General features: G+C 33.4%; 1 pseudogene; it reads right to left on the reverse strand.

Moving 5' to 3' along the window:
• Nucleotides 1–329: 329 nt before the first annotated feature.
• On the reverse strand, nucleotides 330–24046 carry LOC111718818 (annotated as a pseudogene).
• Nucleotides 24047–25735: the final 1689 nt, after the last annotated feature.

Here is a 25735-nt window from a genome sequence, read left to right on the forward strand (position 1 = left end):
AGATTCACAGCAAGACTTCTGCCTCAAAGATTTCAAAGAAAAAAAAGACAGGATTTAGTTGTAAAATGATGTTTAAAAATAGTCCTCTTTGTGGTTGGAAAAAGTGGAAATTGAGGAGATACCTAACAATTATGGAATAGTTGAACAAGTGGAATATGATTGTGATGTCATACTATTATGCTGTAATATGATGAATAGGATGTTTTCAGAAAATACTATCTACCTCCAGATAAAGAAATGATGTATGATTGAGACATACATTTTTCTCTTCTTTTTTTTTTCTTTTTTGTCTGTTTTCTTTTGCAACATGGTAAATATGAAAATACATTTTAAATGATTTCACATGTGTAATCTATGTGTAATCTATCACTGTTCACTTGAAGCCAGAACAAGATCTCTATTTCTTGGCTCTGAAGAAGCTCACTTTCCATAGTGAACCTTTCATCTTACAAGTTCAATACAAGATTGTCAGCAGAGATATAGATTTAGTTCTGGATATGTTCTGGGAAATGTTCTCAGATCTTACTAAGTTTGATGTAGTCAGAGTTCTTCTTAGAGCTGATACAAGTATATTGACAGCTTCAGCTTCAGCCTCAATTTGTATGATCTTTTGCTATTGCTCCTGTTTTACCTTTTCCACCAAAAATTGAGCCTTATGGATTTTCTGCTGAAATACTTGCTTGAACTCTGTTGCTGCTGTGAGGTATTAAACTTTACTGCAACACCTCATTGATGAGATAGGGCAAGACAATCTCTTTATAGTCCAACTCTAATTAATAGTATATGCTGAGCAGCTCCAGGGCATTGGGTAGGGAGAGCACTTAAAGGGAAATCTTCAGCATCTGAAGGTTTTTGAAGTCCATGTGAGAAGAGATCTTATGGAGCTTGGCACAAATGCCATAAATGATGGGATACTAGAACTAGGGTATACTGTCTTGTGAGGATAGTGTCCTGTTGCATGTGCCAAATTCAGTTAAAGAAAATGGCTCTTAGTCCACCTTCTTCATTGAATACAGAGTCTTAGACTTCATGGACCATGGCCTCAGGATCAAGCAGCAGCTCTAGCACTGTGCCCATGCCTTTGGGAGGTGGGTAGCTATTGTAAAGTCCTTCTAGTTATGAGCCATGCATGCTCTTGGGCACGCTGATATTGGGGAACTAGACTGGTATGTGAACCTCTTCTCCCCTTGTCCTACAGCAAGGTCTTTCCCTGGCTCTAGCCAGCACTGACTCCTGGGATTCATACCTCTCCCATTATACTAGGTTCCACTATCTACTTGACTCTTCCCAGGAGAAAGGGCACTGGAAGAGCACTCTCTCCTAAACTCTTTCCCTATTTCTGTAAAGGTCATAAATTTCAGACACCTTCTCCATGTTAATGGAAGTGGTTCCCATGTCTCAGTCTTTGGGGGAAGGCCCTCAGTCATGGACTTCCCCCCCCCCAAAAAAAAGCAATGTTTAACTTCAGAAATTGAATTCACCATTTACAAATACATTAAATATAATAAATGCAAAATAGACAAGGCAAAGGTACAATATATTAACAAACTATAGCATAAAAATTCATAGGCAAATGAATGACATTATCTCACAAATAGCTCATCTAAAAACAAATGAGAAATTGATTCTTTTTCTAGATGCTAAGACAAAAATAATATTGAGAACATACTATTCAAAGAAAACCTGACTACTTTTACTTTATTCTGTGTTTTAGGTTTATAAAATCTCTTGCCTACCTATGGAGACAGCCTTAAATACATTTTAAAAAACCAAAAAATATTCCCTGTATATAAGGCTATTCTTATGAAGCGAATACAATAATCAGTTTTCTACAACAGATTCTTATGCTTTCAATCCATTCAGGAACCAATTCTTAATTTGACACTACAAACATCATAGCTTGGATAAACAAAATTGATTTTAAAGGCTTTATAATCAATTAATTCTACTTCTGCTGTAGATTTCTTACCATCTTATACACTGTGTTAAATAACATAAGCACAAATTCACTTATCTTGGTGAAAACACCAAGCAACTTATATAAATACAATATTTTTGAAGTTCAAGGACAATGTAAAACATGAATTTAAAAAATGAGAAATTTCTTTAGAGATTATTATATAATAGATATTTTATAAAACCTCTAAATTTAGTTTCATGTTTGAATACTAATAATTTCCTTTATTTGTAAGTAGCTCTTCCCAGTCTGGTTTGTTTTCACTCCCCAAATTTATGAAAGCCTGCAATTAACAACTGCATTAGGAATGAATGGCTTTGACCTCCACCTCTGAAACCCAGTTTTCACTAGTCAACTCCAAAAGCTGTTCTACTGCAATAAGATAAAATTTTAACTAAAATACAATACCTGGTTCATGGTGTTTACATAACTGAATTAAAACAAACAAACAAACAAACAAACAAAAAAAACTAGAGTCAAATTTTGTAGTAGATATCTCCTGTTTGTGTCTCTGCCCCTGTGTCTCTGTCTTTCTTTGTTTCTTTCTCTGTGTGTCTGTGCGTCTCTGTCTCTTTGTCTCTCTGTCTCTGTCTCTCTCCCTGTTTATGTCTTTTTCTCTTTGCCATTTTATTAAAATAAATGACTGGCAGCTCCCCTTTAAAAGCTTATCATTATGGATTAAGACATAATAATCATATTTTAAAATTTGATAAAATAATTACTTAGGGGTGGACTTCTTAAAAACAACAGCAACAACAATTCATATATACACCATTTGACCAGAAGAATTATGGATATAGCACATGTAGACATTGGATAGAAAGATGAAGAACATTGGTAACCTTGGAATCAAAGTCACTAATCTGATGTCATGCATGGTCCTTAAGTGGACAAAGATAGTAAATGCCCAGCACATGTCAATCATTTGAATTTGGCAGCATGTTCACTCATTTAAATACTGAAATTATGTTAAAAGAAGAATTATTTTCAAAAAGATGAGTTTTTAGCAGTCCATGTATAGCTTGGAGCAACTAAAACTGATGTTTTTGTTGGATATAATGTTGCAGGAATGATAAAGGAATGATAATTGGGAGGGCAGCCTAAGAACCTAATGGCCAGTTTGGCCAGAGACAGCCAGAATAACTTTTTTTTTTTTAAATTGCAGTCACTTAGGGGATCTTAAAGTATGTCATTTTGCAGAGTTATGAATTAATAAAAGTATTCAAGTTGAGTGAAGAAGCTATAGGAGCATTTAGTAACCTGTTAAAACTGCCAAAACAAGAATCCATGAGTTTTGAAATGAGTTGTTTGCAGTACAAATGTTAAATAGAGAAAGAGAATGAGATGAAATTAATATAATTTTGCAATTACTTGTGTATGGAGGTGAGGAGATGTCTTTAAATCTGAAAGTAAGAATATATGTTTGCAATAGTGACAATCTGATTAAATAAAAATGGGGAAATTAGAGAGAAAGATAGGTTTAGAGTAGATTGCAAAAAGTTATTATTGGTTGTTTTGATTCTGGAATGATAGATTCAGAACTGGGGGTGGAGGTCAGATATCATTTAGTAGAAAATCCTGATTTTACAGATGAGAAAACAGCCTGAGAGTGATTAAATGACTTGCTCAAAAATCATACAAATAGTAAATAGATTAGCCAAAACATGGATTCATGTCCTCTGACTTCAAGTTTAGTGGGCTTTCTGGTGAACTACACTTCCTTCTCTGGAATCAAATATTAGTAGAATGCCTAGATAGCAATGTACAGTAGGTAGTGGTTTTGGAATAATGCAAATTTGGAGACCATCTACATAGAGCACTGTATATATGATGTAAAACCATCAATCTAAATTTATTTTCCCCCTAAATTAAAAAAAAATAGAAAAGTAGTTTATGAAGATTCTAAAAAATTGGGGCATTTTTGTTGGAGAATGATGCTATTCATAAATTCTCACTCATTTATGATGGGAAAGACCTGATTTTTTCCATCATGTAATTCTTATAGAAAAACTCAATTGTATAGGACAGAGGAAAAGTATGCAAAGTCCATAAGACTCATGCAAAAATATCTTATTTGTGTTTTAATTGATCAAAATATGTTGTAAAAACATTGTTGTTAAACATTTCAAATTCAGTGTTAGATCCTAGGAAAGTCTCCATGGTGCTGAAAGTAATTTAATTAAATCGTGGCAATACAACAGTCAAACAAATTCTCCTCTAAAGTTATTAACACTGTGGAATGTCTCACCCAAATAATTAGAATTTATAATTTGGAAAATTATCTTTTTTTAGATTCCCTTACCTTTCTACATGAAGAAAATTCAGCTTAATTTATATACTATACTATAAATGGAGAAATGTCTGACTGGTTTAATAAAGAAAGATCTGAGGAGTAGAGATCTGTTAAACAGGATTCATATAATTAAAGAAAGTATACAATGAATTAGACCATGGAAGAGGGTAATCAATATTGTAATCCTATGACAAGGAGCTGTAAATCAAATTTGTGCTGCTCTATTTTAATTCTTTTTTTAAAATAGCTTTTTATTTACAAAATATATGCAAGGATAATTTTTCAACATTGACCCTTGCAAAACCTTGTGTTCCAACGTTTCCCCTCCTTCCCCCCATTGCCTTCCCTAGATGACAGGTAATCCAATACATGTTAAATATGTTAAAATATATGTTAAATACAATATATGTATACATATTTATGCAGTTATATTGTGGCAGAAGTAAAATCAGATCCAGAAAGAAAAAAAAAACCTGAGAAGGAAAACAAAAATGCAAGCAAACAATAACAGAAAGAGTGAAAATATTATGTTGTGGTCTACACTTAGTTACCATAGTTCTCTCTTTGGGTGTAGTTGATTCTATTAATTATTGAACGATTGGAACTGGTTTGAATCATGTCATTGTTAAGTAGAATCACATTCATCAAAATTGATCATCATGTAGTATTGTTGCTGAAGTCTATAATGACCTCCTGATTCTTCTTATTTCACTTAGCATCAGTTCATGTAAGCCTCTGCAGACCTCTCTGAAATCATCCTGCTGGTCATTTTTTTCTTTTTTTTTTATTAAAGCTTTTTATTTTTCAAAACATATGCATGGATAATTCTGCAACATAAGGGCTTACAAAATCTTGAGTTCCAATTTTTTCCCTCTTCTCCCACCCTTCTCCCCTAGATGGCAAATAGTCCAATATATGTTAAACATAGTGGAAATATATGTTAAACCCAATATATGCATATTTATACAATTATCTTGCTGTACAAGAAAAATCAAATCAAACTAGAAAAAAAATAATGAAGAAAATAAAATGCAAACAAACAACAACAAAAAGAATGAGAATGCTATATTGTGAACTCACAGTTCTCTCTCTCTGGGTGTAGATGGCTGTTTTGATCATAAAACCATTTAATCTGAATAATCTTATTGTTGAAGAGAACCAGGTCCTTCAGAATTGATCATGTTGCCATATTATTATTGTTAATTATTATGTTAATAATATGTTGTCAGACTAAATTCTTATCCTCAAAGCTGGGGTCATTGGGTTTGTCAAGCACTAGATTACTATAGTCATTAACTATTTTACCTGAATGACTGCTATCTTTCTTAGCCAGTACCAAATGTTTTTGATGACCGCTACTTTATTTATTTATTTAATAATTATAACTTTTTATTGACAGAACCCATGCCTGGGTAATTTTTTACAACATTATCCCTTGCACTCACTTCTGTTACCACTTTCCCCCTCCTTCCCCCTTTCCATCCCCTCCCCTGGATGGCAAGCAATCCTATACATGTTAAATATGTCACAGTATTTCCTAGATACATTATATGTGTGCAGAACCGAATAGTTCTTTTGTTGTACAGGAGAGTTGGATTCAAAAGGTAAAAATAACCTGGGAAGGAAAACAAAAATGCAAATAGTTTACATTCATTTCCAAATGTTCTTTCTTTGTCCATCATTAATCAATTGAAACTGAGTTAGATCTTCTCTTTGTCAAAGATATTCACTTCCATCAGAATACATCCTCATACAGTATCGTTGGTGAAGTATATAACAATCTCCTGGTTCTGCTCATTTCACTTATCATTAGTTCATGTAAGTCTCTCCAAGCCTCTCTGTATTCATCTTGCTGGTCATTTCTTACAGAACAATAATTTCCATAACATTCATATCCCACAATTTATTCAGCCATTCTCCAATTGATGGACATCCATTTCATTTCCAGTTTCTAGCCACTACAAACAGGGGTGCCACATACATTTTGTCACATACAGGTCCCTTTCCATCCCTTAAGATCTTTTTGGGATATAAGCCCCGTAGAAACACTGCTGGATCAAAAGGTATGCACAGTTTGATAACTTTTTGAGAATAGTTTCAAATTGCTCTCCAGAATGGTGGGATTCATTCACAACCTCACCAAAAATGTATCAGTGTATCAGTATTCCCACACTTCCTCCAACATTTATCATTATCTTTTCCTATGATCTTAGCCAATCTGAGAGTGTGTAATGGTATCTCAGAGTTGTCTTTATTGGCATTTCTCTGATCAATAGTGATTTGGAGCACCTTTTCATGTGGCTACAAATAGTTTCAATTTCTTCATCTGAAAATTGTCTGTTCACATCCTTTGATCCTTTATCAATTGGAGAATAGCTTGAACTATTATAAATTTGAGACAATTCTCTATATATTTTGGAAATGAGGCCTTTATCAGAATCTGAGTTTAAACATATTTCCCCAGTTTATTGCTTCCCTTCTAATCTGGTCTGCATTAGTTTTGCTTGTACAACATCTTTTTAACAATATAATCAAAATTTTCTATTTTGTGATCAATAATGATCTCTAGTTCTTTGGTCACAAATTCCTTCCTCCTCCATGGTTCTGATCAGTAAAGTATCCTATGTTCTTCCAATTTATTTTATAATTTCATTCTTTTTTTATTGTAGCTTTTTATTTACTAGATATATGCATGGGTAATTTTTCAGCATTGACAATTGCAAAACCTTTTTTTCCCTTCCTTCTCCCCACCCCTTCTCCCAGATGGCAGGTAGACCAATACATATTAAATATGTTAAAGTATATGGTAAATACAATATATGTATACATATCCATAAAATTATTTTGCTGCACAAAAAGAATTGGACTTTGAAATAATGTACAATTAACCTATGAACGGAATAAAAAAATGCAAGCGGAAAAAAACAGAGGGATTGGAAATGCTATGTAGTGGTTCACACTCAATTCCCAGAGTTCTTTCTCTGGATACAGTTGGTTCTATTCATTATTGAACAAATGGAACTGGTTTGGTTCATCTCATTGTTGAAGAAGGCCATGTCCATCAGAATTGATCATCATATATTATTGTTGTTGAAATATATGCTTATTTCACTCAGTATCAGTTCATGTAAGTCTCTCCAGGCCTTTCTGAAATCATCCTGCTGGTCATTTCTTACAGGAGAATAATATTCCATAACATTTATACACCACAATTTATTCAGCCATTCTCCAATTGATGCGCATCCACTCAGTTTCCAGTTTCTAGCCACTTCAAAGAGAGTTACCACAAACATGTTTGCACATACAGGTCCTTTTCCCTTTTTTAAGGTCTCTTTGGGATATAAACCCAATAGTAACACTGCTGGATGAAAGGGTATGCATTGTTTGATAACTTTTTGAGCATAGTTCCAAATCGTTCTCCAGAATTGCTGGATATATTCTCAATTCCACCAACAATGTAACAGTGTTCCAGTTTTCCTAAATCCCCTCCAACATTCAGCATTGTCTTTTCCTGTCATCCTAGCCAATCTGAGAGTTGTGTAGTGGTATTTCAGAGTTGTGTTAGTTTGCATTTCTCTGAATAATAATGACTTGGAGCATCTTTTCATATGACTAGAAATAGTTTTAATTTCTTTGTTTGAGAATTGTCTGTTCATATCTTTTGACCATTTGTCAATTAATTGGAGAATGGCTTGATTTCTTATAAATTAGAGTCAATTCTCTCTATATATTTGGAAATGAAATCAGGATTTCAGGATGATTTCAGAAAGGCCAGGAGAGACTTACATGAACTGATACTGAGTGAAATAAGCATATATTTCAACAACAATAATATATGATGATCAATTCTGATGGACATGGCCTTCTTCAATAATGAGATGAACCAAACCAGTTCCATTTGTTCAAGAATGAATAGAACCAACTGTATCCAGAGAAAGATCCTTTAGCAGATCCTTTGACTGAAAATATGTTTTCCCAGCTTTTCTGCATTAGTTTTGTTTGTACAAAAGCTTTTCCATTTGATATAATCAAAATTTTCTATTTTGTGATCAATAGAGATCAATAATGTGATCTCTAGTTCTTCTTTGGTCACAAATTCCTTCCTCCTCCACAGGTCTAAGAGGTAAATTATCCTATATTCTTCTACTTTATTTATAATCTTATTCTTTATGTCTAGATGATGAACCCATTTTGACCTTATCTTGGTGTATGGTGCTAAGTGTGGGCTAGTGCCTAATTTCTGCCATATTAGTTTCCAATTTTCCCAGAAGATTTTGTCAAATAGTGAATTCTTATCCAAAAAGGTGGGGTCTTGGGGTTTGTTAAATACTAGATTACTCTAGTTATTGACTATTTTGTCCTGTGAACTTATTCTGTTCCACTGATCAACCAGTCTATTTCTTAGCCAGTACCAAATAGTTTTGATGACTGCTGCTTTATAATATAGTTTTAGATCTGGTACAGCTAGGCCATCTTCATTTGACTTTTTTTTTCATTAGTTCCCTTTTTTGTTCTTCCAGAAGAATTTTGCTGTTATTTTTTCTAAGTCAGTAAAACAATTTCTTGGGTGTTTGGTCAGTTTAGGTAGTATTGTCATCTTTATTATATTTGCTCAACCTATCTAAGAGCACTTAATATTTTTCAAATTGTTTAGATCTTACTTTATTTGTGTGGAAAGTGTTTTGTAGTTTTGCTCATACAGTTCCTGACTTTCCCTCAGCAGATAGATTCCCAAATATTTTATACTAATGACAGTTATTTTAAATGGGATTTCTCTTTGTATCTCTTGCTATTGGATTTTGTTAGTGATGTATAAAAATGTTGATCATTTATGTGGATTTATTTTGTATCCTGAAACTTAGCTAAAGTTTTGGATTATTTCTAATAGCTTTTTAGTAGATTCTCTGAATCTATATCTATATATAAGTATGCTTACAGATATAATATATCTATATATAAGTATACTTACAGAATTGTATATATACTGAAAGTATATATATACTGTAAAATTATATCTTGTCTATATATATATATATATATATATATATATATATATATATATATATATATATATATATATATGCTATCTGTATACTCTGTATGACCTCCTGTAAGTATACTATCATATCATCTGCAAAGAGTGATAATTTGTTTTTTTCATTACCTACTCTAATTCCATTAATCTCTTTTTCATTCCTTATTACCAAAGCTAGCATTTCTAATACAATATTGAATAGTAATCATGATAGTGGGCAATCTTATTTTACTCCTGATCTTATTGGGAATGGTTCCAGTTTATCCCCATTACATTTAATGGTTACTGATTGTTTTACATAGATACTTCAGACTAATTTAAGGAACAGTCCATTGATTCTTATATTCTCTAGTGTTTTTAATATGAATGAGTGTTGGATCTTATCAAATGCTTTTTCTGCATCTATTGAGATGATCATATGATTTTTGTTAATTTGCTTATTGATATAGTCAATTATGCTAATAGTTTTCCTAATATTGAACTATCCCTGCATTTCTGGTATAAATCCCACTTGGTTATGGTATATAATCCTGTGGATGATTTTCTGTCAATCTTTTTGCTAATATTTTATTTAAAAATTTTGCATCAATATCCATTAGGAATATTGATCTATAATTTTCTTTTTTTTCTTTTTGTCCTACCTGGTTTAGGTATCAGTACCATGTTTGTGTCATAGAAGGAATTCAGTAGGAGTCCTTCGTTCCTTTTTTTTTTTTTCAAATAGTTTATATAGGATTGGAGTTGATTGTTCTTTAAATGTTTGGTAGAATTCACATGTAAATCCATCTGGTCCTGGGGATTTTTTCTTAGGGAGTTGATTAATAGCTTGTTCTATTTCTTTTTCTAAAATGAGACTATTTAAGCAATTTACTTCTTCCTCTATTAATCTGGACAACCTATATTTTTGAAGGTATTCATCTATTTCATATAAGTTATCGAATTTATTGGCATAAAGTTGGGCAAAGTAACTCCTAATTTTTGCTCTCATTTCCTCTTCATTAGTGGAAAGTTCTCCCCTTCCATTTTTAAGACTAATAATTTTATTTTCCTTTTTTTTTCTGATAAAATTTACCAAGGGTTTATCTATCTTGTTTTTTTTTTCATAAACCAGCTCATTTTTATTTATTAATTCAATATATATACATATATATTTTACTTTCAATTTTATTAACCTCTCCTTTTATTTTTTTAAAATTTCAAAGTTAGTGTTTGATTGGGGGATTTTAATTTGCTCTTTTTTTTTTAGCTTTTTTAGTTGCAAGCCTAATTCATTTTTCTTCTCTTTCTCTATTTTATGCAAGTTAGCCTCTAGAGATATAAAATTTCCCCTTATTACTGCTTTTGCTGCATCCCACAAATTTTGGTATGATGTCTCATTATTGTCATTCCCTTGGGTGAAATTATTAATTGTGTCTATGATTTGGTGTTTTACCCATTCATTCGTTAGGATGAGATTATTTAGTTTCCAATTACTTATTGGTCTATTTTCCTCTGACTTTTTATTGAATGTAGTTTTTATTGCATTGTGATCTGAAAAAAGATGCATTTACTATTTTTGCCTTTCTGCAGTTGATTTTGAGGTCTTTATGTCCTAATATATGGCCAATTTCTGTATGGGTTCTGTGAACTGCTGAGAAGAAAATATTCTTCTTTCCGTTTCCATTCAGTTTTCTCCAAAGATCTATCATATCTACCTTTTCTAGAATTCTATGTATCTCTTTAACTTCTTATTTATTTTGTTGTTTGATTTATCTAGTTCTGAGAGTGCAAGGTTGACATCTCCTACCATAATAGTTTTGCTGTCTATTTCTTCTTGCAGCTTTCTTAACTTCTCCTTTAGGAATTTAGATACTATGCCATTTGGTGCATATATGTTTAGTATTGAATTTGCTTCATTATCCCTAAATGCCCTTTTCTCTTTTAATTAGATCAATTTTTGCTTTTGCTTGATCTGAGATCAGGATGGCTACCCTTGCTTTTTTGACTTCATCTGCTCCAGCCTTTTACCTTTACTCTGTATGTATAGCCCTGCTTCAAGTGTGTTTCCTGTGAACAACATATTGTAGGATTCTGCCTTTTAATTCAGTCTGCTATCAACCTCTGCTTTATGGGGGCGTTTACCCCATTCACATTTAACATTAAAACTACTGATTCCATATTTCATGCCATCTCATTTTCTCCAAATTTTACTTTTCTCTTTCCTTTCCTCCTTACTCCCCTCCCCACTATTAAACTTATGAACACTATTCATTTCATGCAGCCCTTCCTCTTTAGAGTCCCTCCTCTTTTCTTGAACCTTTTTCCTACTATTTCTATATTCTCTTCTATTTATCCTACCCCTTCCCTTTTTACTTTTCCCCTCCCACTTTTCAATGAGATGGGAAAAGTTTTTCTGTAAACCAAATATGTCTAATATTTTCTCTTTGAGCCAAATCTGATGAGAGTAAGATTCACATAATGTTCATTTCCCTCCCTTCTTTCCCTCAGATATAATAGGTTTCCTTTGCCTCTTCATGAGATGTAGTTTCCCTCTTTTTCCATCCATTTTCCCCTTTTTCTGGTACAATCTCCTTTCCACCTCTAATTCTTTTTTTTATATTATAACAGTAAAAAAAAAAGTTTGGGGTCTGCTTTGGGGGCAATGAGGGCTTTCCAAGCTTCCTTAATGGGCAACAGAAGTGGCAGTAAAGCAGCAGAACTGTGGCTATTCTGATATCTGTTGGGCTGGGATTGTGCTGTGGCCAGGTCCCGTAAGACTCCAGTGCTTTGTTGTACACTCTTTACCTTTTGTGTGTTGGAAATTTTATAACTTCTCTGTTGATCTACTGGCTTGCAACCAGAGCAGAATAGCCACACTGTGGTAGAGTATTCTCCTCAGATTCTCTACCCTGTGGAGACTGCCCCTGCCCCAGTCTGCTCAGTGTATGCTGGCTTCGGTGCTCTGCCTGCTTGCCTACCTGTGCCTGCATCTGGACTCTTCCCCAGCCTGCACCTGGACTCTTCCCCAGCCTGCACAAGACCAAAACAGACCTCTTCTGGTGATCTTCAAGATTATCTTCTGTTGGTAATGTGTTGCAATCCCAATATTAGTGGGTTCTGATAGTCCAGCATTAATTCAGAAGCTGAATTTCACAAATAGTGTGAGGGAAGCAGGAAGGCTCAGAAAGAAGCATGTGTATTCTCCCCCATCTTGGCTCTGCCTCCTCCATTCTAATTCTGCAAGGAAATGGGGGGCACATGAAAAGTTTAATTTATGTTTTTATGATGTCTAAGAGTCCAGGCTTAAGGGAAGCCCCATTCACCAAGAAGCCATTTACATTAGCCTATGATGCCATATTTTTACACTTGATGTCTGTCATAAATGATTATGGTAGATAGTAGTACATATTCTGAGACATGTTTTAGGTCAGGCCCAGAGTTTCCCATGAATCTCCTGAATATTCTAAGACTTAGCTGTCTTGCCCATAGCAATAGGTCAGACAGGCTCATATTTTAGGACAATGTTGTTCCTGTTTTTCATATTGTCTGTGATGGCAGATAATGTTCAAAAATATATTCTCAATGATTATAGCTATCTTTTTATTGAAATTGTCACCAGGTCTAAGATTTTTGACAGGACATGAGGTACATTCTGTGAAATCAGCTCATCTGAATCCTCAAATATTATTTTCAGAGTGTCCTAGTATCACCCAGTTGTCCCCCAGTCTTAATCATGACAGTAAATATTTTCTTTCCAATTCTGCAGCAATTCTGAGAAGCCACATAATTTTTGCATATAGTTTCTAATAAATAAAGTCAAGGTTGATAAAAGGGGCTCTAGAAACCACTTCACTATTGAAGGACAACTTGACCCCATTGCTTGAACTGATAAATCCCCCAGGTTCTTCTTGTTCCCATTCAACTTCTTATTTTTCCCCATGGAAAATTATTTCTCCATGGATACCATAGAGTCTGAGTCAGCATCAAGTTTGGAGTCTCAATATTGGGTAGTGACTGAAGAAGATGAGCAGTAGAGGACACCCACAAATCTATTTAAAACAATTGATTGGGAAGAATATTCTGGAAAGATTTTGGAAAAGTTAGAGTATTTCAAGTTTTCTAGACCTCTACAAACATCTCAGGGTGAATGTGAAACGCTCCTCCAAGGATAATAGGAGTAAACACAAAGAAAAATACTAGGGAAGAGGTTTGGCCAGTGTAAAGTGCAAAACGCTCCCAGCTAGCTCCAGAGAAACAGAAACAGCCAAGTCTTCAGGCTTATTGAGTTGGGAGGTAACCTAGGCCCTAGTCTTAGTAATTTCCACCTCCTGGGCAGTGCAGGAAGTCAGTAGTCTGAGTCAGAAAAAATTGATGGGACCTATGCTGATAAAGGACATCATGCTACTGAGATGCAACCCTGAGGAAGAATAAACGTAGCGCACTAGCGCACACACCTGGTAAGTGCAAAAGCAGTGGGGTGGAGATTCTGTTGACTATGGGCACCTACTGAAGAGTGGAGTTCTTGATTTCCATTCTAGGCCAGAGGGAAGAACTGAAGAAGGATCTGAGACCTGAGTTATCATTTGTCACATCCCAGAACTATAGGTGATTACAATAATAAGATTTTAAATGTTAAATACAATAAGAATGATCAAATGGTCACTTGCTCCAAAAGGATACACAGAAGAACACAAAATTATTTTTAAAAATCAAATAGAAGAGATTGTAGAAATTTTTAAAAATTAAGAAAAATCCAACAAAACCAAGATTATTAAAATCAATTATTTGCAAAAGGAAGATCAAAAATCTTAAGAAAAAAAAAACAACTCCTTGAAAATTAGAATTGGGCAATTGGAAGTCAGTGAAATTATATTTTAAAAAACCTTAACAGGTAATAAAATATAAAGAATGAAAAAAATTTGAAGAAAATATGAAACATCTCATAAGGAAAACAAAACTGATTTGGAGAACATATCAAGAAGAGAAAATGTAAAAGGAATCACACTACTTGAAAACAATCAAAAAAAGAATTTTGATACAATTATGCAAAAAATAATAATTAAAGAAACTTGTTTTAAAGTGTTTATATAAGAGGGTAAAGTAGAAATAGCAAAAAATCCATTGAACACCAACCTTAAAGAAACTTTACAAAAACACCTATAGGAATATGTTCTAATTAAATTCTGAAACCTCTAGGTCAAGGAGAAAATGTTAAAAGAAACAAGAAAAAAACTAAAATATAGTGGAGTTATTACCTTTGCAAAAAAAAATCCCAAATGAGGTCACAATTGGACACTACTGAAAAATGTCTCAACAACTGTAACAATAACAGAATATAAACAAAGTAAATATGAATTAGTTTGGAGAAATGGTACTAGTACTTTTCGGGATCAGAATAGGTTTTTGTAGAAACCTATTTTTGTTTTGTTTTTGTAGGAACATTTAAGCTGAGTTAGTAAAGACAAAAGAGAAAAGAAAGTATATTTGAGGCATGTGAGACCTATAAACAAACATACATGTTGGAGATGGAATTCATCCTAAGAGAATAATAAGTAGATTGCTTTGATTGGAATGTTGTTATATGTAAATTACAAGAGTTACATACAGCCATCCTTGAATAGAATTGTAGAGTTTTTTAAATGCAAAACATAAGGGTATTATTTCATCCAGAGAAGAGTTGGTCACTGATTTTTCTTTAACAGAGGAATAACAAGATCATTCCTTTAAAAAGACTAATTTTTCAGTTATGTGGAGATAGCAGCTGAAATATGGATATTATTTAAGAAACTTTGTTCTCCAAGTAGGACACTGTGTGGGAAACATATGGAGATCTCTCTGCTTTCTTTGAAGCAAAATACAATTTTAGAAAATATTTCTAGGAGATTGAGTCTAAAGACAGCTAGGGGCACAGTTGATATAGCATGAGGCCCAAAGTTAGAAAAGTTCAAGTTCAAATAATACTGTAAACACTTAATACTTGTGAGAACTTGGGATTGTCACTTGAGTCTGCCTCAGTTTATTCAAATACATTAAAAATGATAACATCACCTATTTCTGAGGAATAAAAATATAACCTCCATTGTTTTGAGGATTTAATCACATTTTTGTAAAGCCCTTAGCTCTGTACATTGTAAATAGTTTTAAAGAAAAACTATTTTTCCTTTTCCTCATTTCTTCCAAACTTTTAAATTCAAATCCTCTATCTGTAAACATGCCAATCAAACTAACTTGTAGTTTATCACTTACAGTACTGGACATTAAGACATTCATTAACATAGTTTCCTATCTCATCAATCCAATCACTCAATAATTATTTTGATAATACAAATACAAAAATACAAATACAAATACTCTTTATTTGACAAAAAGTGCTAGGTATACTGGAAAATATTTTAGCAGAACCTAGGCATAAATCGGTCTCATGCCAGGTAGCATGATAACATCAAACTGAGTACAAGATTTAAATATCAAGGATAAAATTATAAACAAAATATGGGACCATATAAATTATTTGTCTAATCTACAAATCAGGGAAGAATTTGTGTCTCTTTGCATTTTCAGGATTTCCAATGTGATGTTTTTGGGGGCATTTTTAACTTATTCTTTTTCTAGATTTTTTTTTCAGTTGCATACTCAATTAATTGACCTTTTTTTCTCAATTTTATTGATGTAAAATTTTAGAGATGTATATTTTCCCTTAAGTGCAGCTTCACTAAATATTATTAATTTTGTTATGTTGTTTCATTGTTTTCATATTATCTTTATTGAAATAATTTAGTATATTAAAACTGAAGGAAAATCCATGAATTTGGGTGGATGATTGAGCAAATTGTGGTATATATGCAAAGTGAACAGAAATAGCAACATTGTGCAGTGATCAACTATGAATGATTTAGCTCTTCTCAGAAATACAATGAAGTAAAACAATACTAAAAAACTGATTATGGGAAAATTTATCTCTATCCAGAGAAATAACTGGTGGAATCTAAATAGAGATCAAAACATATTATGTTCACTTTTTTGTGCTTTTATACTTTTGTTTTATTTTTTAATTCACAACATGACTACTAAGGAAATATGTTTTATATGGGTGTACATATATAACCTATATAAAATTGTTTACCACCTTGGGGGTGTGGTGAAAAACAAAAATGGAAAATTTGGAACTCAATTTTTTAAAATAAAAGTAAATGTTCAAATTGTCTTTACATATTGTTAGAAAAATATTATTAAAAAGAAATTATTTATTCCCAATTGTTTTTACCCACTCATTCTTTAGAACTAGATTATTTAGTTTCCAATTATTTTCTGTTTGCAACTCTTTATTAGAAGAAAATTTCATTAATTCTAAGCTGTAATAGTTTCAGAAAGTGAGAACATTGCCACTTTCCTCAAAGGACTTTGGGTCCCATTGTTTTGGGAAGAAACTGGAAGTAGTTGGTGAATGGATCCCAAATTATTCATTGTCTGAGTGGGTCCCTGATTACAATGTATTTGAGACATAGGATGGGAAACAGGTTAAGATTTGAGTAAAAATCACCGTAAAATGATACACCACTAAAATTTAATTTGATATTTGTCAAATATAGAATGTATATAGATGTGACTAGTCATAGACAAGAAATTGCAATAAGTATTTGAGCCCTGATGGAGAAAGATAATTTTCTTGGAATTACCTGTACAATTTAGAATAATTTAGAATAATAGAGTTTTAGTACAAGTACTGGACATCCAGAAAATGCAGATTAAAGAGGAAGTTAAAAATATAGTTTGGGAATAAGTGTAATAGGTTTAGCTCTCTTAGAAAGGTTTAGATTCATGGTTATTAAACCAGGAAGAAAGTCAAGAACTTAAGATAAATGATAGACACCAATATCTGGGTAGAATTGGTAAAGTACTATGTAAAGAGTGTGAACAAAAGCCATCTCAATGACTGTGCAACTGGTTGCCTCATCATCTAGATGGTACCCTTCCCTCTGGGTATGGAGAAACATGAAAGTGAATTCACAAAATCAGCACTTTTAAACCTGATTTGCCTGAGAACTAAGGGAATATCTGTGCAGTGATCCAATCTGGCTATTCCTTCTATCCTGGAATTCCAAGTAAAATGGAAGATCAATTTGAGAAGAATTAAGTCAAGGGAAATATCTAGTGGACTCAAGACTAGAAATCCAGTTCGTTCTAGATCTAGGTCATTCCTATTCTTGTGGCTGTTATTCAATGAATTATACTGGGGAAGTATTGAAGGGTATTAATAATCATGGGGTTGTTTTAACTAATGTAACTGCTACTATTGAGGATCTTGCAAATGAAAATGGCTAAGGTTTACAGAACCTCCAAGAACCTCTAGATTCCCTAACTTATGTGTTCCTTTATAATAAAATAGCTTTAGAATAGTTATTAGCTGCAGAAGGAGTGTGCATGATCCAAAATACCTCATGTTGTGTTTATATTAATAAATCATTATTGAAAATAACATTATATTCATAATATAACACATTAGATGCATGAAACCTCAGTACAATTGTTTCCTTCATTATCAGGTTGGAACTCAAAAAGGAAACACTTATCATGTCTATACCCTATGATTTAAATATGTTTGTTCTCTGCTTTGGACCTTGTATTATGAATTGCCTTTCAACTAAGCTTTGTTCTAAACTACAAGCTTTTTCTTTTTCTTTTTTTTTTTTTAATTTTTTTTAGGCTTTTTCTATGTAAAAATAAATACTCATGATCAGTTGAAACTCTGTTGTTTTATTTTCTTTTAAATTATGAGTTGTGTAAGTAATTGTTCATCTTCAGCTGAAGTCCTGTTGTTTTATTTGACCAACTTGGAGACATATCTGTTCCTAGCACCAAATTGTAAGAAAACCTTATAAGTAAGGAATCTTAAGTGTCAGCTGTGTGTTTTGTGTAACTTATTTTTGTTGAGCATATGAGAATGTACTTGCAGTTATCTGATGCAATACCAGGAAAACATAAAGGAAGACATCCTTTTTTATGCATTAATCAATGGGTATCCTTTATTGCAGACTGATGTTTACTCTGCAAATCTGACCAGTTCCTTGAGTGAACACAATCTTCCTAAAGGAATGAACAAATATTCTCCTTGGTGACCCTCTTGGGATGGACCATTCTCTATCTGGGAGGCTGCTGTCTCAACATCCAAGTACTAAATGATATTAATTAGCATAGTGCCTTCTTTGTTCTCAGCCTATGAAAACCTCTTAGTGGAAGGAGACTGAGGATTTGGACTAGGAAATACTTCTACATCTTGCCTAACAATGGATCCCACTTGACATTCTGAATATCTGTGATCTTCCTCCAAGCCAAAGAATGCAGATATTGGTGCTTCCTTGAAATGGTGGTGATGTTTGTTGTATGTTGTTTGTTTGTTATATTGGCCACTGTGTTTGCTAATTGTGTATTACTTTTGTCTTATGATTTTCCTCCTCTGGTATGTTTTATTTAATCAAAGTTCTGAGCAATAATAAATAGGCTAATCCTAGGGCCAAATTGTTAGGAAACCTAGTGAGTAAGGAATCTTAAATAATCTCAGCATTGTCTTTTGTGTAACTTCTTTTTGCTGAGAACATGAAAACCCTTTTTAAGACTATGCTTGTTGAAATGCAAATTCAGGACTTCAGTTAATCTTACAGGTCCCCTATTAATATTGTTTTACTGACTATTGCCTCACATAACTTATTTTACTTTTTCCTTTAAGAATTTGGATGCTATAATATTTTATACATATGTGTTTAGTATTGATATTCATTTCTGTGGTATCTTTTAGCAAAACATGGTTACTCTCAATTCTTTTAATTAGAAGTATTTTAGCTTTTGCTTTGTCTGAAAATATGATTGCTAAATCTGCTTTTTCACTTTGAGGTGAAGAATAATAGATTCCAATCCAGCATTTTTCCTTTTTCTCACTGTGTTTCACTATTTCAAGTATGTTTCTTGTAAACAACATATTGTAGCATTATGTTTTTAATCCAATTGTCTATCCATTACCATTTTATGGCTCATCTCATTCACATTCACAGATGTGATTCCCAACTGTATTTCTTTTCATCCTCGTTTCCCATTTCTTCTCTTCTTTCACTCTGTTCCTTCCCAAAGTCTGTTTTGCTTCTGACCACCATGTTTCCCAATCTACCCTTCCTTCTATTATTACCCTCTTTTCTTATTCTCCTTTTCTCTTATTCTACTATAGGACAAAATAGATTTGTATACTAAATAAGTGTGTCTGTTATTCCTCTTTGAGTGAATTCTGATGCAAGTAAGCTTCAAGTATAACCTACCTCCTCAATCTTTCCATCTACTTTAAAAACTCTTCTTTTTATGCCTTTTTTAAATGGGATAATTTACCTCATCTTACCTCTTTTTTCTCCTTTATTTCAATGCTTCTTTCTTTCTTAAAAAGAAATTTCATTTCTTTTAAATTTCATTAAAAAAATCTCATCAAAGTTCACTCACACCTGTGTCCTCTTTGTAGACTATTTTTCATTGCCTAATAATTGTAATGTTCTTAAAAGTTACGAGTAACATCTTCCCATATAGGAAGGTAAACAATTTAACTTTATTGAATCCTTTATCACTTTTCTTGAGTTTGAAAGTACTCTATTTCCTTGAATATCCATTTTTCTCCTGGAAGATTATAATGTTTCATTGGATAAGTTATTCTTGGTTGTAATCCTAATTCCTTTACCATCCAGAATACTACATTTCAAGTCACCTCATTTTTAATATAGTGGCTGCTAAATTGTGTGATATCCCAACTATGGTTCTATGATGTTTGAATTGTTTTTTGTTTTGTTTTTTTTTCTGACCACTTGCAATATTTTCTCATTTACCAGGGCACTCTGGAATTTGGCTATGATATTCCTCTGAGTTTTCATTTTGTAATCTTTTTCAGAATGTGTGTGTACATTCACTCGATTTCTATTTTACCTTTGGTTCTAGGATGACAGTGTAGTTTCCTTTGATGATTTCTCAAAATATGATGTTTAGGTTCTTTATGGATCATGTAATTAAAGTAATCCAATAGTTCTTAAATGATCTCTTCTTGATCTATTTTACCAAGTCAGTTGTTTTTCTAATGAAATATATTATTTTTTTCTGGTTTTCTTCTTTTGAGTTTATTTCAATATTTTTTGATTCTCTCATAGAGTCATTAGTTTCCACTTGACCAATTATATATATTTAAATTATTTTTCCACTTAATAGTATTTTATTTTTTCAAATTACATGTAAAGATAATTTTCAACATTCATTTTTTCAAGAGTTTCACTTGCAAATTTTGAATTCCAAATCCCTTCTCCCTTTTCTTTGACCTCCTCAAAACAGCAAGCAATCCCATATAAATTAAACATATACAATCTTTTAAAAAATTTTCTGTACTACTCATGAAAGGATAATCAAAAGTAAAGAGAAAAACAAAAATAAAGTAAAATAAAAGTGAAAATAGTTTGCTTTGATTTGCATTTAGTCTTCGTTGTTCCTTCTCTGGATGTGAATGTCTTTTTCTACCTACAATTGGAATTGTGTTGGATCACCGTATTGCTGAGAAAATTTAAGTCTATCATAATTGGTCATCACATAATCTTACTATTAATATATATAATGTTTTCCTGGTTCTGCTCACTTCACTCAGCATCAGTTCGTATAAGCATTTCCAGGCTTTTCTGAAATCTTCCTGATTGTCATTTATTATACAACAATAGTATTGATTACATTCATATATCACAACTTATTTGGCCATTCCCCAAGTGATGGGCATCCACTCAGTTTCAGGTTTCTTGCCACCACACAAAAGAGCTGCTTACAAACATTTTTGCATATGTCGGTCCTTTCCCCCTTTTTATGATCACTTTGGGATACAGACCTAGTAGAGTCACTGCTGGATCACAGAGTATGCATATTTTGATAGCTCCTTTGTACATAGTTCAAACTTGTTCTCCAGAATGTTTGGATCAGTTCACAACTCCAGCATATGAACATTATTGTTCCAGTTTTCCCACATCCCCATCAACATTTATCATTATTTTTTCCTATCATCTTCTCCAATCTGACAGGAATGAGATGGTACCTCAGAGTTGTTTTAATTTGCATTTACCTATTAAATAGTGATTTAGAGAATTTTTTCATATGTATATAAATGGTTTTAATTTTGTCATCTGAAAATTGCTCAGGTCAAAGGATCTAAATTTATCAATTGGGGAATGACTTGTTTTACAAATTTGAATTCTCTCTATGTTTTAGAAATGAGGCTTTTATGAGAAACAACAATAGATGAAATTTTATTGATGAGTGTCCATATTTTCTTTGTTTCCTTGTAGTTTATTCATTTGCTCTCTGTTGGACACTTTTTACTTTATTCCCCCCACCTTTCATTCCATTGCCTCCTTCAAGCATAGATATATTTATATGTACATATATATATATACATCATATACATATTATATATATACCAAATATATCTATACACATATACATATACATTACCTATCTATATAAATATATTCATACCTACATAATATATCCACATACACATACTTAGACCTGCATGCATACATACCTATATATACTCATACGTATACACATACACATATACACACACATATGTATTTACTAATATGTAAACATGCATCTAATAAATTCTACCCCAGATACTTGTTGAAGTGTTTAAATATGTTTCTTATCCCTGTAAATTGTTTTACTTTAATTCCGCTCCTTAACGTGTCTTGGTATCAGTTAACCTTCCTCTACCTATGTATCCATCCCTTATCTTCTCCCCCTATCTTTTCTTTTCCTCTTTATTCCATTCCCATTAATTTGCACAGCTAATCCCAATTCTATTATTAACATCCTTATGGCTCCCATCTTATCCTACATTACTCTTTCCCCCTTATCCCTTACCCATTAATCTATACATTTTGTCCCACTGCTATAAATCTAGACATCCTTCTATATTCCACATTATCCTATTCCATCCCCCCATAGTTCCTTATAGATTTTGTAGAGTACTATCCCCTCCCAAGCATACATACATACATTCACACAGATACATATGTAATCTTAAATATATGATATACATTTCCATGCACAACACACAAGGAATTTGTGCATGCTGAGTTCCTTAAAATTAATCTTTGATATTGATTCTTATATGTTAAATTTTTTATTAAGTTCAGGTTTGTTTAGGACAAAGTCCTGAAAATCATTAAATGTTCTTTTTTTCTCTAAACCTCGTACAATTCTAATCGTAGCTCTAGAATATTCGAATTCTTTGTTAGCTTCTTTGAAATTTTTCTCTTTGATCTGGGATTTCAAAATTCGGCAATAATATCCCTTTGTGATTTGCACAAAGGATTTCTTTGAAATGATGATCGATGGATCTTTTCAATTCCTACTTCCCCCCATTTCATCTTTTCAGGACAATTTTCATTGATTATTTCTTGAATTATTGTGTCAAGGTTCTTTTTTTGGTTATAGCTTTTAGGTAGTCTATTATTATATTTTCTTTTTTGGAATCGTTTCCAGATCTGTTATTTTTCTGATGTTTCACACTGTTCTGTTTTTTTTTTTCTCCTTTATATTTTGTTTTGTTATTTCTTGGTCTCTTATAGTTTCACTGGTTTCCCTTTGCCCAGTTCTAATTTTCAAAGAAATGTTTTCTTCTTTAAGATTCCATATCTCCTTTTCTGTTTGGTTAACTTTTTTTCATAACTTTGTTTTTCTTGAATGGTTTTTATTTATTTATTTTAGATTTTTTTTTCAGTCTCTCTCACTTAATTTTTAAAGTCTTCTCAAATCTATAAATTCTGGGCAAATAACCATTTAACATTACTCTTTGGGATAGAAGAGACCTTTTTTTTTTTTTTTTTTTTTTTTTTTACTTTGATGTACTCTTCTGAAGATGAACCCCAGTCTTTGTCATTCCCATAGTAAGTTTCTGCTTTGTTCTTTGTTGGTTCGTTATTACTATTATTATTGTAAGTACTTTAAGTTTAAACACCTCTAATCCTAGAAAAGAAGGAAATGGTGCCTCTAGCTTTACTTCAGATCTCCCTTCTGACCTGGAACCCTAAACCAAAAGCTCTACCCTCTTGCAAGTTCCCACCATCAGCAGCATCCCTGCCCCTCTTCTTCTGCATTCACCGAGCATGTTGGTTCCTTTTCACTCATGGCTGGTCTCTGCAGTACAACTGGACCACAAATTCCTAACCAGTAGAGGTTCACTCAGTCTTCCTTGACAGACCCAGGCCTCCTCACAATGTCCAGGAGGTGAAAGTTCCTGTGGTTTCCTCTGTGTTAAAGTTATATTTTGCTCCTAGAGTTGAAGGAACACTGTCCCAAATTTCAGGGTGTGTGTGTGTGTGTGTGTATGTGTGTGTGTGTATTGCTACTTTTAGAAATAGTTATGGGGGGTTGCAAGTTTCCAATTTTTGAAGGTGGTATGATCCAAGGAGAGGTATGACCACTTCTCAGTTATCCTGTGTTTTGGTCCATGATTGACCACAAGTACTCTTCTTTCCCCTGGGACTGTGATCAAAGGTCCTGAATCATTGTGATCACAAGCATCTATCTAATAAGATAGATATCCTGCTCACCTTAGGACTTCAGCTTAAAGTTGTTTATAGTCAATGTCATAGGATTTTCTCTTAATTCAGTACCAGGCAAATTGGGCCAGTTGTCCAAACCTCTTTCCATAATTGGTTGAGAGCCCCTGAACCTGTTGCTGCTGCAGCAACTTCCTCTTGCTAAGCTCCTGATCCATCATTCTTAGTTATTATCCTGGTCTATAAAATTGCTTCACTCTACCTTTTGTTACTCCTACTATACCTGAATTCTATTTGAGTTGTTATTTATTACTAACCAATATATTTTATTAAAAAACAGTAAAATAACCACTTTGAATCACACAATGTTTTGAATAACCAATAGTGGATTGATGGATTTTTTCAGGTTTACTGAGCAAGTAACTACCTTTCTCTACATAAATAACATTTGAATACATCATTCAGCCAACAAATGTTTTCAGGGTTCTATTGTGTGAATGAAAGTATGCTACTTTCTATACTACACCATGGCAATTGTGGAGGGTTACCTAAAAGATTTCCTAGGCATATATGGAAATTTGAATCTCATTTAATCCCCATGTAAGTATCATTATCTCTCACATGATGAGGAAAATGAGACCCAAAGAGGTTGTCTGCCTTGCCCAAAGTCCCATAGTCAGTCCCTTGAACCCAGGTTATCTTACTCCAACTCCATTTTTTTTTACTGGACCAGAAAAATAAAACATATTAGCTTGGATAATACTTGTGAAACATCTGCTTTACTGTCACCATGGTAAAATAAATCATATGAGGAAGAAAATAATCAATTACATAGTGCCTATCTACCATGAACTTTATAAATATTATCTCATTACATTCTTACAACAAATTGGGAAGGTTAATACTATTAGCATCCTCGTTTTACATTTGAAGAAACTGAAGCAAACAAATTAAATTACTTGACCATGATCACATAACTAATAAATGTCTGAGGCTGAATTTTTATACAGATCTTCCTGACTCTAGGCCTACCTTGTCCTTCATTGTGCCACTAACTGCTTTATAAAAAAAAAAAATTAGTATTGGTGCCTTTCTTACATGACCATCAATTGCATATGTTTGGTATTCCATTAAGAGTCTATTCATGGGGGCGGAGCCAAGATGGCGGAGAAGACACACGCGTCTTTCTAAGCTCTTCTCTTACCCTCTTTATCAATAATATATCAAGCCTCAAAAATAGTCTTGACTGCTACAATTCGTAAAGATAAGAAGTAGAACAACTCACCAGCCGAAAAAATCTGCAGTCTCGCCAAAAAGGTTGGTTCGGGGCCAGGGGGAGATCGGCGTCAGACTGGGAGAGAAATTAGGTTCCGAGGAGAGTCTCAAACCGAGGGTGAAGGCACAGATCTCAGCACAAGCAGGCAGCCCCAACCGGCAAGGGCTTTTCCTTGGGGCAGTTGTGATCCTGCACCACAGGAGGACAGCCCGGGTTAGCCTCCAATCTGCGCAGGGGGAGCTCGGCTTAGAGCCATAGAGCTTTTTTTCCAGGGCCGATTTGCATCAGGCAGAGACACTAGGCAGAGTTTGTGGCTGTCTGCGTTCTGCAGTCAGCGCAATACCACAGTCCCACAAGAGGCTCCGGCCTGGGCGGTGACACTTTCACCACTTAGTTCCAGCTCGGAGGGCAATCGATAATCCACTCAGCCCTACTAAGCAGTTTGATAGCTCGGCCAGTGCTGAATCCACCTCCTGTTGGGGGAAGGGAAAACCCTCACACAGAGCACTCCCATACCTTGGAGCCGGAAATCGGTTTACATCTCTCCCTATTCTGCAGAGGAAGCTGGTAACCCCTTGCTAGGAGACCACCCTAAAGGCTTTAAAACATGAATAAAAAGATGAAAAGAACA

This window comes from Sarcophilus harrisii, chromosome 2, assembly GCF_902635505.1.
Source record: "Sarcophilus harrisii chromosome 2, mSarHar1.11, whole genome shotgun sequence".
In the NCBI taxonomy this organism is placed as follows: domain Eukaryota; kingdom Metazoa; phylum Chordata; class Mammalia; order Dasyuromorphia; family Dasyuridae; genus Sarcophilus; species Sarcophilus harrisii.